General features: G+C 40.7%; 1 pseudogene; it reads left to right on the plus strand.

The window, feature by feature from the left end:
- Positions 1 to 15,453, plus strand: part of LOC143533836 (uridine 5'-monophosphate synthase-like) — a 56,820-nt pseudogene extending 41,367 nt beyond the window's left edge.
- The last annotated feature ends 256 nt before the right edge of the window (positions 15,454 to 15,709 follow it).

Raw genomic sequence — 15,709 nt, forward strand, 5'->3', positions numbered from 1 at the left:
CAGGTATGCATCTTCTAATCATCTGATCAGCTCCAATCTTGAACAGATCGGGGTCGTCCCAAATATACTGCTTCGCCTGTGCCATCAAATGTTTCTTCTTCCTCCTTGGCCAGTGTTCGGGTAGATCACCTGCAACTTTAAAATTGACAATATGAGAAAACCAAGGGTTTTAGGAAACCACCAAAATCTGTTCGTCGGGGAAAGACTCGTTTATGGGTTCATCCCGGTCTCCATCTTCAATCACAATCCAGGACAAATGATCTGCAACGACATTCTCTGTTCCCTTTTTGTCCCGGATTTCCAAGTCAAATTCCTGCAACAACAAAACCCATCTTATTAACCGGGGTTTCGCGTCTTTCTTGTCCATGAGGTACCTAACTGCAGAATGATCCGAATAAACAATTACTTTGCTACCCCATATATAAGAACGGACTTAATCCAAAGCATACACTACCACAAGCAACTCCTTTTCGGTTGTAGTATAATTCAACTGAGCGTCTGAGAGGGTTTTGCTTGCATAGTATATGGCAACGGGTTTCTTCTCAACCCGTTGACCCAAAACAGCCCCGACTGCATAATCACTCGCGTCATACATGATTTCAAAAGGCAATTCCCAGTCGGGTGATTGCAAAATTGGGGCTTCCACTAATTTCTGTTTCAAAATTTCGAAGGCCTTAGCACATTCCTCATTAAAATCGAATGGGACATCTTTAAACAATAGGTTACATAAGGGTTTGGTGATGTCACTAAAACCTTTAATAAACCTTCTATAAAACCCAATGTGCCTGAGGAAAGATCTAATGCCTTTGACATTTTTGGGATGAGGTAGAGTGGAAATAACTTGGACCTTAGCCCGGTCCACCTCGATCCCACGACTCGACACAACATGGCCCAATACAATCCCCTCCTGGACCATGAAATGGCCCTTTTCCCAGCTAAGAACCAAATTTGTTTCGACACATCTTTCTAGAACTCTCTCAAGTTGATGTAAACAAGACTCGAAAGATGTGCCAAAGATTGAGAAATCATCCATGAAAATTTCTAAAGACTTCCCCACCATATTGGAAAAAATACTCATCATGCACCTTTGAAAGGTGGCGGGGGCGTTGCACAATCCGAATGGCATTCGCCTGAATGCGAATGTGCCATACGAGCATGTGAACGTAGTCTTCTCTTGATCTTCAGGATGAATTGCTATCTGGTTATAACCCGAATAACCATCTAAAAACCAATAGAATTTTTGACCCGATAGCTTTTCTACAATCTAATCAATAAACGGAAGCGGAAAGTGATCTTTTGATGTTGCCGTGTTCAGTTTTCGATATACAAATACACCACCCGGTTACCGGCCGGGTGGCAACCTCGTTACCTGAGTCATCCTTGAAGACTTGGATGCCCGCCTTCTTTGGGACTGTCTGAGTCGGGCTCACCCATGTGCTGTCTGAAATGGCAAAAATAATTCCAGCATCGAGCCACTTCAATACCTCCTTCTTCACAACTTCCCGCATGTTCGGGTTCAACCGTCTCTGTGCATCATGCGCGGGTTTAACATCCGGATCTGTCAAAATTTTGTGCATCACTATCGAAGGACTAATCCCTTTCAGATCCGCGATGGTCCACCCGATCGCCTCCTTGTTCGCCACCAGCACCTTCAGCAAAGCAGATTCCTGTTCCAAAGACAAGTTAGAAGCTATAATAACAGGCAATGTGTCATTCTTACCCAAAAACGCGTATTTCAGATGGCTTGGTAGCTCCTTCAGCTCGGCTTTCGGTGCTTCCAGTAACGATGGTTTCAACCCGGTATCAATCTTCTCGGGAAGCGGTTCCACCTAAACTGACCACGGGGGTCGATCTGCCCGTAAAGCTGCAACCTCCAGCTTCTTCTTCTCCTCTTCCAGCTGCTTAACAGTCTCCACCTGTAACCTGTCAAACATAAAGAACGTCTCCATTGTGCAGTCCGGATCCACGACAAAGTCGTATAACGGAATGCACTCGTCAATAATGTCTGCCATAAAGCATTCATCATCGACCAGAGAATTATTTACATGTGTGAAAACATTAAGTCTAAGCTTATGGTTACCAAATGCCACGTCTACAGTACCGGTTCGACAATCGATTTTGGCATTTGCGGTGGCAAAAAATGGCCTACCGAGGATAACCGTGGGCTGTTTGGTTCTCTCACCCGAAACATATTCGAGAACCAAAAGTCAACTGGATAGTAAAAATCTTCCACCTTAACAATCACGTCATGTAACATTCCTCGGGGAAGTTTCGGTGTCTGGTCCGCGAGAACAACCGTAGTCGCGGCTGCCCGAAGCGGACCGAAGTCATACTGATCGTATAGACTTCCCGGGAGGATGCTAATGCTAGCTCCAAGATCTAGGAGTGCTCGTGTCATTTTAAAATCACCCACCTGAATGGATATAATGGGCGTTCCCGGATCTTGTAGCTTAGGTGGAAGAGCACCCGAAAGAATTGCACTCACAATATCTGTTAAATCAATCTGTTTAGGGATCTTTCGGTTCCGTTTCTGTGTGCACAAATCTTTCAAGTACTTTGCAAAGGCGGGAACTTGTTTTATGGAATCTAAAAGAGGAATATTAATTTTAACCTGTCTAAACGTTTCCCACATTTCTTCCTGTAGTGGGCCCCGTTTAGATGCCATCTTCGCCTTTGATGGCGAGAGCAACGCATCGGGATAGGAGACGGTTTTGGCCTTTCCCGTGTTCTTAGACTTGTTGTTACCATCCTTCAGAACCGGTTCGTTTATTTTAGATTTGCTTTTATTAGTTTCAATTATAGCCGGTTCTAGCTCGTCATCACTGACGACTGTCTCATCGACATCTTCCACCACCCCATCAACCCGAGATGGTGGACCCCCAACCTTATTATCATACTTTTTCCCATTTCTTAAAATACTTACCTGACTGACGTGCTTCTTCGAATTTGAACTCGAATTAAGGTGCTGCGGGTTCACTGTGGTATCATTCGGTAGTTGACCCGCGGTTTTCTACAACTTTGCCATATCTGCTGCAAGCTGACCAATCTGCTTTGACATTGCTTTTGCTGACTTGTCTCTCAACTCAAACTGTTTCTGCGTTTCCTTCTGATTATCAGTCACGACCTTCAACAACGCATCTAACTTTGAATATATCAACTCGTCTGAATTTCCCGAACTACCCTTCTGCTGGTCCTGATTATGATTACCCAACGAACTATTACCCCGGTAACCATCTCTGTTATATCCCTGACTGTTATACTGACTGTTCGAACCACCCTATCGGTAGCTGCTCTGCTGTCGGTTCTGACTGGACCCCTGAAAGTTCAGGTTCGACTGATTCGACGCGTTCCCGTACTTGAAATTTGGGTGATTCCTTAGGCCCGGGTGATAAGTGTTCGAATTGAACCCTTGGCCCTTGGACTCCCCGTACGCGTAACTGACTTCCTCCTCATCGGTATACTCGTCATCATCGAACCCGGGGCAATCTTCAACCTTATGCCCCAATCCACCACAATCTGAACAAACCGGGAATTTCACCCCGACTTTACCAACCTCCTTCTTTTTCTCTTTCCGATAACCCGCGAGTTTCCATTCCAACTCTGCAATTCTGACTGACTCACTCGAGGCTGATTTAACTGTTCGGGTGACCCCGACTTTTCATCTTCGATCTGCTGCTGCCTCTGCCTTGGAATCTTCACACATAAATTCCAAAAATTCCTAATCATCTTCCTCGGGTTGATTCAATAACTGACTATTACATGAAGCTTTCAAATGCTTTTTGTCTTCATACGTCAACCCATCAACGAAACACTTAACCAACTCCCACAACTCAATCTGATGGTGCGGGCACTTCAGAATCATTTCCTTGTAACGAATAAAAGCCTCGTGAAACAACTCACCCGGTAACTGTGAAAAGTGTCTAATCTCCATTCGGGCCTCGATAGTCTTCGACTGTGAATAGTACTTGTTAAGGAAAACCTGCTGCATCTCGGCCCAGCTCTCAATACTGTGCATCGGTAGCGAGTTGAACCAGTGTTTTGCTTTGTCTTTTAATGAAAACTGGAACAATCGCAACCGAACCTCATCTTGATCATAAGTACCATCACCAATAGACCCGCAAATCGCTGAAAAATATGACAAGTGTGAATACGGGTCTTTTGATCCCAGTATGTGAAAATGGGGAACTATGTTGATGTAGGACGGATGGGATTTAAATGTCGGCTGTCCCTGCACACGCACCTGTGGGACAATCGGTGATGCCCCATCTGAAATAGCCGGTCTGAACTGACTGTTAACACCCTGAACCGGAGGCCTGTAATTCCTTTGTCTAGCCCTCGGTTCCTCAAAACCTCCCTGATTAACCTGAATCGGCTGTCTCTGTTCCTCCCGATACCTGCCTATACCACCTCGATCAAGATTTTAGTTCCTCCACCTGTTACCTCTCACCCTAACAGGTTCCACAACCTCATCAACCTCTTCAACACGTAAACCCGCATTTTCATTTCTCTGGCCAAATTACTCCTCATCTCCCTTTTCTTCATCTTCAGTGTGAATACTGACATGGTCAAACTCTTGAATAATCGTCTGTCGGTGACGAGGGGTATTGTTCGGGGCTGATGGCCCGGGTCTATCAAGGTTTCGGTTTCGGTTTCGGGATTGTCGGGCTGAATTTTGTGGTTGTGGATCGGTGTTTATTGGTGGTGGTAGGTCATTATTTGGTGGGTTCTGGTTATGTGGTGGGTTAGGCTCAGGTTGGAAAACGTTAATTTCGGGTGGTGGGTTTTGGTTTTGGTTCATGTTCTGACCATCCATGTCTGGATGTCTGATCTGAGCTCGGTTCTGCCGAGCTATACGTTCAATCTCTGGCTCGTAAATCAGTGGGGAATTTCTTTCTGAATAGCGGGTGTGCATAAACCTGTTACCTACACAAATAACACACCCCGCGTAAAATAGGAAAATAAAACTAAACTAAAAATAAAAACAAAAACTAAATTAAACTAAACTAAACACAGAAATCAATTAATCACAAAAACACTAAGCGCACTAACTCCCCGGCAACGGCGCCATTTTGATGACCGTCGTTTGAGTCATGCAAAAACCTAATTAACCTAAGCAGCTAGGGTAAGTCAGGTATCGTATCCACCAGGAGTATGTGGTCAGTGTGAAGTGAAATCAATTCCTAAACTTATGAAGTAATTCAATTAAAGTGCTGATCACACTAGCAAACGATTTATATGTTATAACAAGCAACCAAGTAATCACGTATTCAATCAAATAACAAAGATAAATCACACCCGGGAATCCAAGTAATTAACCTAACAGCAAACTCATGCAACTTAACAGATTAACAATCACTGATTAACACCGATTGACTAACTAGACAAACCTTAGGCATCAACGCTTACTAACACACGGCACTGGTTATCAAACAGTCCCTGCCAGTGTGACTCAACTAAGGGAAAACGTATGCTTCATCACATTCAACTAGTCAAAACAACCCTACGAGCAATTATTATAGCAACCGGCAAACTAATCGTTCTGATCGACAAAAACCTAACCCGACTGAATGCACAGCAATACTAAACATCAATACTCATAGATTAATCAAAAATCATTATAATCAATTCATTCTAAATACATGAGAAAAACTGAAAGATACAATACTCTACATCCCGGGTATGACTTGAAGACACTAGCCGCGCATCGGCATCTCTCGGGCCTCGGTTATGATCTGATAGGCCATGTAGGACACTTAGAGATGATTGGGGATGATCGGGACTTGCTCTTATGCTCTAGAAATCGCCTGGAAGGTGAAAAATAGCGTCTATGGTCGTCAAAACGAATATAACATGCATACCCTAACTTTCCCGTCTGTGCGGACCATCCCGTAGCGCGATGGTCCCCTCCTCTAGTCCATCATGCTACGCGATGGACCAAAAGTCAAAGCATCATTAAAGCAAGGGCATCGCTTAGTGCGATGCCCTGCCTCCCACACCCATCGCACTACGCGATGGGTCACTTCAGTCAGCAAGTCCACATGAGTGCCTCGGTAAGCGTGCTGGACATCCTGGGTCTTCATTCCATGCTCGTACAGGTCCAAATTAAGCGCGTTAAGTACCTGTGACCTGAAACACAATAAACATGTATGAAGTACCATAGTTCCTAAACTAAACGAGTAAAACGGGTAAGTTAACACACATAAATATGTACAAAACCAAACATCAGAATCTTCTCAACCTCCTCTGGAAATGGCTAAGTATGGACATCGAGCAAGCTTAGACTATCGAGCATGATTTTTACTACTTCGAGCAAGGTCTTCAGAACCTTAAATGGTTGATTCTTCTAAGTGTTAAGGCTTCGAGCAAGCTACACTTCAACAAGCAAGAGTATTCTCTATCGAGCATGGATTGCCAATCGAGCAAACAGCTTGATCATACAAGTTTCAACCAAGTGTTACGAGCACGGGATGATCGAGCACATGGGGACAAGCATGGATGCAATAAGAAGATGTCAAGTGATCAAAGAAATTCTAGCACAGTTCAGTTTCCGAGCAAGATTTACATCCTAGCATGATAAAGATTGCTGAATAAGAAAAGCTGAAGACATCAAGAAGAATGAGCTTGCTCGATGGACAAGTTCGAGCAAAGCGTGGACAAGTCAAGAAGAATGAAGATCACTGGAAGAGAATAGATTCTTTGAAAGAGAAAATATTCTAAGTAAAGTATGCTCGAGGATACTCATCGAGCATACCTAGCATAGTGAGCTTGCTTGAGCAAGACTGTTATCTTGCTCGAGGACTCAACACTTGTATTATTTTGTGTTTCATTAAGCAATAATTAGGAACTTCTAGAAAGAATGTCAGGGTCTATAAATAGGGCCCTAGGTTTCCATTTTAGGCATGGATTGACACGGTTTCTCACACGTGCTTTGTACGGAAAACATTCCAAAGGAATATTCTTTGTTTTCTCGTACAATCCGCTGCCACCTGCTCCGTCACACGAAACCCTAGACATTCCTTCTACTGTTACATTAATGAGCTATTAAATACAGTAAATCTTTGTCTTGAAATCGCTCTTATTGAGTATTCATTTACGTTTCGTGTATGTTATTTTGTCACTCCTTCGTTCCCACTTATTGGATATCCTGATTCTGCCGGGATATTCAATAGGCGTTTAGGGTTAACAGAGTCGGTGTGTTCTTGTCAACCTTTCGAGGTTTCACCCGATTCACGGTCCTGACACAGTGAAGCTGAAATTCGATAAGGTATAGAGAGTATTACCATAAGCTGATTACCCTAAGGTGGTGAGAATTAAATGCACTTTAAAATTAGCACGCCACTCCATTTTATGAAAATAAATAAAGAATGGTGGTGCCCCGCAAATGTCCAATTTTATACGAGCTTAGAATTTAGTTATATATTTATAGGTAAAAGATGCCTAAGTGCATATAAAAAAAGATTGATCTGAAAAGAAAAAAATGAGAAAAGTTATGTAAAGAAAAATGCCAAAGAAGCATTCTCAAAAAATAGAAAAAGATGCCAAAGTGCACATACTAGACGAGACTGGGAGTTTACGTGTTACTAAGGGGATGGCGACTCCGAGGATACACTATTGGGGCTCGAAAGTTTCTAGTCAATAAATATTTTCTTAGGGCATATATAGGACGAAGTCCAATAATATTTAGGGCATGCTCGTACGACCTCACTTGACCTATCATCCATAATTCCATCTAAGTGCATTTTCTTCTTACCATTAAGGGGTTGTTATCTTACGGTGATATGTTGAAACAGTTTGCTTCAACTCAATTATTTTTAATTGTCTTTACCATGCTTGAGATAGGGTAGGTGGATCTTAACTCCAAAGATGTGAGACCCATAGCTTTTTGATATCACATGAACTTAAATGCTTAATGTGCGTGGGGGCTTGATAGGCTGGTGGCTGGGTTTAAGTGGACAACAATATCGGCAAACGCGGTTTTTACGTTTATCTGAGCTTTAAGATAACCTTATATGTTTTTAAGACTGTATTTCTCCGATGCTGATCCCATTGCAATGAGACTTTTTCAGGGACGAAAAATAGAAGTGTGGGGATATTTGATATAATGCTTAATATACATAAATCCTGTGTACATTTTATATAATATTTTATTAGTTTATGTTCAGCTTTTATTAGGATTTGTATACTACTAACATAATTGAATATGTAGATTCCGGGACTTGTTCATGGTTAAAAAGGGCGAAAAAAGAGCTAAAACAAGCTAAACCGGTGAACCGGAGCATCAGAATTGAACCGGACCGCATCAGGAAACAAACCGGACCGGTCAGCCCCCTTCATCCGGAGTGCCGCGCGACCAGGAGGCAAAATCCCGCCGCGCGGTGCTACGGGAATTCGGATTCTCTAATTTTCTTTGTTTTTTTATCAGTTTTGGGCCCAGGAAACCTATATAAACACCCCAAAACATAATCCTGAGCATACCATGCGAACCAAAGCTGAATTTGGAGTTTACTGGAGCTTAGGATTGCAAAATTTGGTGGGTTTGAAGGCTAGGAATCAGCCGGCGAAGTGCTTATCATCCAAGAACGAAGACCACGGGTTTTATTGCCTTTAATCTTCCGTTCTTATTTATTTTCGCCATGATTTCTTTTATTATCGTTTTGTTTGCTTTTATGTTGTTAGGCTAAACTTTATAGACTGCCCAGGCTTATGATGAACCTTTGTTGACGTATGATTTTGACTTGGGATTTATTTATCGTTATGGTTTTTCTGAACTAGTTAAAAGGTTTAATTATATTAAATTGATGCATATGTGTGCTTAGGGTTGTTTAATTAAGTTTTATTATTCCATAGTTGCCTTGATTATTGTTTGTTATTATGATAGGTTTCTATTAGGTCATCTACTTTGTGTTTTTGACTATTTTATGATTGATTTCACGATAAGTTCATAGGAATAACATTAGTTAATCAAATAAACCTAAGTGTGTTGCTAACCTAAATAGCTGTAAGGTGCTAGGTTATTGATAGGTCTTCGTTGATCAGGATTGCTTAATTTAGTTCTTCGTAAGGAGTCCGTCTAGGTTTGATTGATTAACTTTGTCTATCGAGTCAATTGAATATATTAGACTGCCTTTGATTTCCGCGTTGAAAGGTAGGATTTCGTATAAAGGAACTAGTTTGTAATTAATTAGGTGATCGTAAGGAAACTTGATTTTTAATACCGTTGTGCGTTAAAACTTATTAGAAATCCATAGGTGTCTCTTGAAAAGCGTCAGGGGTCTTGTTCGGGTTTTCTCTTAAGCGTCTATTTTACGGTCCTAGTTCCATAACTAAATAGTCTCCCGGTTAATTGATAACTGAAACTTAGGGGATTATAGCCTAGGTGGTTGTTCATCATGATCTGAATTAAGTCTAAGTTATACGCTTAGTCGTCTTTAGTTTTCTTAATTAGTTAAAATTAGTTTATTAGTAAAACCCCCCTTAGGCAAATAATAAATAAATAGTCGTGTCTGTAGTAGAATCTAATTTAAATGGTTTACGTAATTTAAAGAGTCTCGTGGGTTCGATATCCGGACTTACTTAGCTGTACTAAAGTCGACCGGTTCACTTGCCGGTTAGTAGTTTAGTTAAGTTTAAGAGTCTAGAATTTATTACTTAGTGTCTAGATTAGCGTTTATTTAGTTAATAAATTAATAACTACTTTTAGCACATCAAGGGATGTCCAAGAGTGTGATGCCACGTGAGTAAAGATCCTGTCTTGGTTGCATTGATTTGAGGTGAGAAGGCCGTTGGTTGGTCCGTAGTAGACATCATTGATGTTCACTCCCCGCATGAGGGAGGCCCCCGTGTATAGATCCTTAACAAAAAAATGATAAGGAAAAAATTCAACGGAAACACGGTTAGTTCGACATACTTTAGCAACCGATATAAGATGATTTTGTAAACGAGGAACTATGAGAACATCGTTTAAGAAAAGTGGTCGTGATGTAGTGGAAATGGAAGTGTGACAGATATGTGAAATAGGAAGAGTTTTACCGTTTCCAAGGACAATCTCATCTGGGGGCAAGTAGTTCTGATTTGGTGCGGTGTGACTTGATGCACCGGTGTCCCACATCCATGACGGATGCATAGCAGATGATTGTGGAGAGGTGTAATTAACAACAGGAGCCGTTAACAGTGACATTGTAGAAAACGGCCAAGCTTGCGGCAATCTTTAGTTTCATGACCGGGCATGTTGCAAAATTGACAATAGTTTTGGGTGCGGGAGAAGGAGCTGATCAATTGGTCCAAGGGGTACGATTGAGTGGGTTGTTTCTATTGACACAGGTGTCATTCGTTGCGGGTGGCTTGGCGTTGGGTTTGGTTTACGGTGGTTATAAGCGGCTCGGTGGCAGTATCCTTGAGAGTTCGTTCAAAATCAAGGAGCTTGTCAAAAAGGTCAGGAAACGAGATGATAGTATCACGGGATTTACTAGGCTGCCATATTCATCGCCCAATTGGTTCATGACATGAACCACCAAGTCTTCTTCATCAACTGGACTTTGTGCAAGAGCAAGATCATCGGAGATGGATTTCATGTCATGTAAAAACTCTGTGATACAATACGGGACCGTGAACAGTTAGCATAACTTGAATTGAGGGCATTCCAAGCTTCGCGGGCTGTCTCGGCGGAGGAGACGATAGATTGTATTTGGTCGGAGCAGCTACCGAGACAATCATCTGATCTTGGTGAAACCACTTTAGATATGCAGGATTCGGTTTGGTGACATCACCGGTGGGTTGGATTGGCCGACAATATGGTGATCAAGTTCAAGGGCGATGAGAGTAGAAAGAACCTGTTTGCGCCAGGAGGAAAAATTGATCGGAAAGTGGTTTGAGGCTGTGAGTTGGATAATAGGTTGTGAAGCCATGGTTGCTGTTGAAAATGAAAGAAAAAAAATAATGAAGACAAGGGATCGGGTATTCTAGTGGGAGATGATTTTAGACTCTAGATACCATATTGAGATTATAGAAATGAAAAAGAAACATGATCATTCATTGATAATAGGATGTTTAAATACAAAACTACACCAGAAGAACAGGAGAATAAATGGGACTAGTTACAACAGTATTTTGACTAACAACCAAAAAATCTAGAATACGTACAAGATAATCTTTATAATATAAACAATTTCTTTATAATATAAACAATTTATTTATTATTAATAAGTATTACCTCCTTTCTAATCGATGGTTTACAAATAGGGATGGCTAAAAGCCCAAGCCCAACGGAAATGCCTGAAACTTATGGGGCGAGTATTCAAGTATGGGACGGGTATTCAAGTATGAGACCGAGTGTGAGATTGAAAAAAATTACTTCACTAGTATGGAATTAGGTGATACTCGCCCCGGGCTTGTGGTTAGAGAAACATGAACCTGTTTATATGAATCATTTACTAGAAAACTTATAAATTTTATTTTTTCCCTTAACACTTGTAATGCTTAATTCTACTTTGTTCATTACGTGGGAAATTAATAAAATAAATATTTTGATTATATTATTGATATTTTTGTGCTACGAAGTACGGATTAATCATGAACGTTACATATTTTAGAAATTTTATACATGCTATGATGATGACGTCTTGGTTTTAAAAAGCGAAAAGCGCACAAAAGCAACGGGGTCTAAAACCCAGGCGCGAAGCGCAAAAGCGGCGGGCTTTTTCGTACCCGAGGCACAAATTATATATAACTTTTTATTATATATTTCCTATAGATTTCTAGTATTATTTACCCATTATTTAGGCCCATTTTAGTTTTATATATGTTTTAGTGTATAAATTACCAACTTGTACAACCTAAAAAACCATATGTACTACCTATTGATGCACTATCATGTAAAAATCTATAGTTAATTTTGACAAAAACTAACTTGGAGGACTAAATTTGTAATTTAGTTATAAGAAAAGGGGGAAAAGAAGAAAAGAAGGAAACATATCTAAACCTAAATACCCAATCTAACCTAAATAACTGCCGTTTCTTCGTTCTCTTCTCCTCCAGCCTTCATCTGCCCCATCTCGCTAACCTAAATCAGCCATCAAGCCTAAATTTAGCCTGTAAATCAGCAGGTAAGCTCTTAGATGCCACAATTCTTCTTTATTTCTCTTATTTCATCGCATGTAAGTTCCAATTTCTACTGATCTGTGCTCAATTTCTTCTAATCTGGCTTCATCGCTTAACCTAAAAAGCGCCAAAGCACTCGCCTTTTAGAAAACATTCGATTAGGGTGCCTTAAGGCGTTGAACCTTGCGCCTTATGTTGCTTTGTGCCTCAGTGCGCCTAGAGCGCGCTTTTTAAAACCAAGGATGACGTTACGCACGTCATTAATAATGTTTTAGTTAAAATTATACAATATCAGTCAATCAATCAATCATACCCAATAAAAATCCCACTAATAGCAAAGCTATTGGTAGGGTCTAGGGAGGGTGGGATGTAGGCAAACCATACCTCTGTCCAAAGGATAGAGAGGTTGCTTTCAGAGAGACCCTCAGCTCCAAAGGATAAATCTAGATAGAATAATATGTTATAGGCAAAAACTAACCATCATACAATATAAAGAACTAAGCAGCTAATAATAGAATTAGTAGTTATCACATAGCATGCAATGTTGGGCCAGGATAATAGTGCAAAAATCAAACATAGACAAACGACGACAAGATGAGGGGAACATACAAAGCCAACCAAAAGTAGGAAAGCTCTTAAGACACAGTGACACTACTACGCTCCATGTAAAATCCTAGAAGTCTTTGACTCTAATCCTACGTCTTCACAAAGTCCTATTCTCGACCATGTCCTCAGAGAGGTGCAAGTCTAACAAATCCTGCTTAATCCGCTCATCCCAAGTCAGTTTCGGCCTTCCTCTTCCTCTCCTCCCTTCTATCATGAGGGATTCCACTGATCTAACCGGTGATGTCGTCTGTCTTCTCTTCACATGACCAGACCATCTCAATCTCCCCTCCCTTATCTTTTCCAAGATACTAGCCACCCCTAATATATCCCGAATCACTATGTTTCTTATCCGGTCCACCTTGTGTGCCCACACATCCACCTCAGCATCCTCATCTCTGCTAACTGCAGATTGCGTGCTTGTGTCTTCTTGATTGCCCAACAATCTGTTCCATATAACATAGCCGGTTTAATAGCCACTTTATAAAATTTTCCCTTTAATTTAACTGGGAACCTCTTGTCACACAAAACCCCTGTAGTTGCTCTCCACCTACACCAGCCTGCCTGAACACGATGGGTTATGTCCCTATCTATATCCCTATCACTTTGTATAAACGAACCTAAGTATTTGAACTTGGTAGTACTTGGAACTAGGTGACCTTCGATTATAATCTGGACGTCCTCCTCATGGTTTATGCCACTGAAGTCACAATAAAGGTACTCAGTCTTAGAGAGACTAATCCTTAAACCCTTTTCCTCTAAGGCTATTCGCCACTCATCCAGTTTCTTATTCAGTCTCTGTTTACTTTCGGCGATTAGCACGATATCGTCTGTAAAAAGCATGCACCATGGAACTGCCTCCTGGATTGGCCTAGACAACTTGTCTAGCACTAACGCAAAGAGAAATGGACTTAGCGCATACCCTTGATGAAGGCCTATATCCATAGGGAAGAAGTGGGTGTCTCCCATAGGCACGCGAACGCATGTTTCAGACCTAGCATACATATCCTTGATTAACTCTATAGACTTCCCATCGACCCCTATACTATCAAGACTTTCCCAAATCAGTTGGCGTGGTACTCTGTCGTATGCCTTTTCTAGGTCAATGAAAACCATATGCAAATTGTGTTTCTTCTCCCTATAGTTTTCCATTAGTCTCCTCAAGACATGTATTGCCTTCGTAGTGGACCGCCCAGGAATAAATCCGAATCGATTAACTGAAAACCTACGTTACTCGTTTGATTCTAGCGTTAATAATTCTTTCCCATAATTTCATTGTATGACTTAGCAACTTAATTCCTCTATAATTCCCACGACATTGGGCGTCCCTTTTGTTCTTATATATCGGCACCACAATACTTCTTCTCCATTGATCAGGCATCTTACTTGTATTGAAGATAGTATTGCAAAGACTAGTTAGCCACTGAACTCCTTCATCACCCAAAGATTTCCACACCTCGATGGGTATGTTGTCCGGGCCAATTGCCTTAGCTCTTCCCATCTTCCTAAGTGTTGTTCTCACCTCTTCTTGTGTGATGGCAGGGCAATAGTTGTTATTTTGTTGTTGTTGTTGTTGCGTATAGTGGTTGCCGCTTTCTTCTAGGTTATTCATCCTGCTATTGAAAAGATTGTGGAAGTAGGTTTGCCACCTCAATAATTAGAATTAAAAGAAAAAAAAATGTTCTTGAAAATTCCAACGTGCATTTTTTAACGAACTCATGGGTATCTATCTTGATTCCCAGCTGGTAATTATCCAGATAATACTTGACGGGTATTGTGCCGGGCATGTGACATGATTTTACAATAGTGTATGGGACTCAGATTATCAATACCAGACCCATGACTAACCGACTTGGCGACCCGTTCAACATATTGTAGAGGTATCTTTCGTATATTGGAGTGGGCAGATATAGTGAATTGTCACAATATTTCCGGTCCTAGAATAGTTGATGGTTTGAAATTAAAGGTTTACCGACGACTTTTTTCGGTTTAGAGCATTTATAGTAGAGGTATCAAATTTATGTGAGTGTGTTTCATTTATTTTTTTTAAAGAAATTGTTAGTGGTTGTGACGGGAAGAGAGATAAAAAGTACTGTTCATACTTTATTTATTTTTTAATATTTTTGAAAGTGGTTGTGAGTGAAGAAGAAAGAAAATGGTAGTGATAAAGATACAAAAAAGTATTATTTAATTGAAAGTTATTGTTGATTGTAGTGTATTATAGAGAAAAATATAGAGAAGCTGATAACAAGGGTTGACTAGTTTGTTGACTTTTAGGGTTTACCTTGTAGGAGAGGATTGCTACTTTTGCAGAAATGAGTTCTGCTGGTAATCTTGCTAATGGAGATTACACAAATGCAGCAGTAAAAATTACAGACGGGAATTCTGATTTTGTGATTGGGTTTATCTCAGTTAATCCAGCAGCGTGGCCCACGAGTCTTTCTAATCCCGCATTTATTCACGCAACCCCAGGCGTTCAGTTGGTTAAAGGCGGTGATGGGTTGGGCCAGCAATATAGCTCCCCAAATTCTGTAAGTTCTGTTTTATTTTATTTTATTTTATTTTATTTATGAGTTTAATGGTTTTCAGGTTTATGATAAAAAAAATCAATATTTTGACTTTTAGGTAATTACTGAAAGGGGTAGTGATATAATCATTGTCGGGCGCGGAATAATAATGGCTGATAATCTTGTTGACGCGGCTCGGGAGTACCGAGTATAAGGTTGGAGTGCATATTGCAAGCGAGTTGAATGACTTTGTATAGGATCTATGGCTTGGTCTTTTAAGGTAAAGTCTACTTGATAACCAATGGTTTTTGTCACATCTCTATGTCTTATCTATGACTTGGTGTTTTTACAGGTTTTGTATAGTAATAAGATACTATTAGGCGATACCCACCTAATTGGAGCACTACTAATGATTGATTACTATTCTGTGAAATATTCCCCATATAATATAATAAATTGCATGAAACTTAAAATTATTTTTAGCGATGTAGTTGAGCATATCA

Source organism: Bidens hawaiensis, unplaced genomic scaffold (genome assembly GCF_021521415.1).
Source record: "Bidens hawaiensis isolate Kalapana, Puna unplaced genomic scaffold, B.hawaiensis_p1.1 tig00009923_1, whole genome shotgun sequence".
Lineage (NCBI taxonomy): Eukaryota > Viridiplantae > Streptophyta > Magnoliopsida > Asterales > Asteraceae > Bidens > Bidens hawaiensis.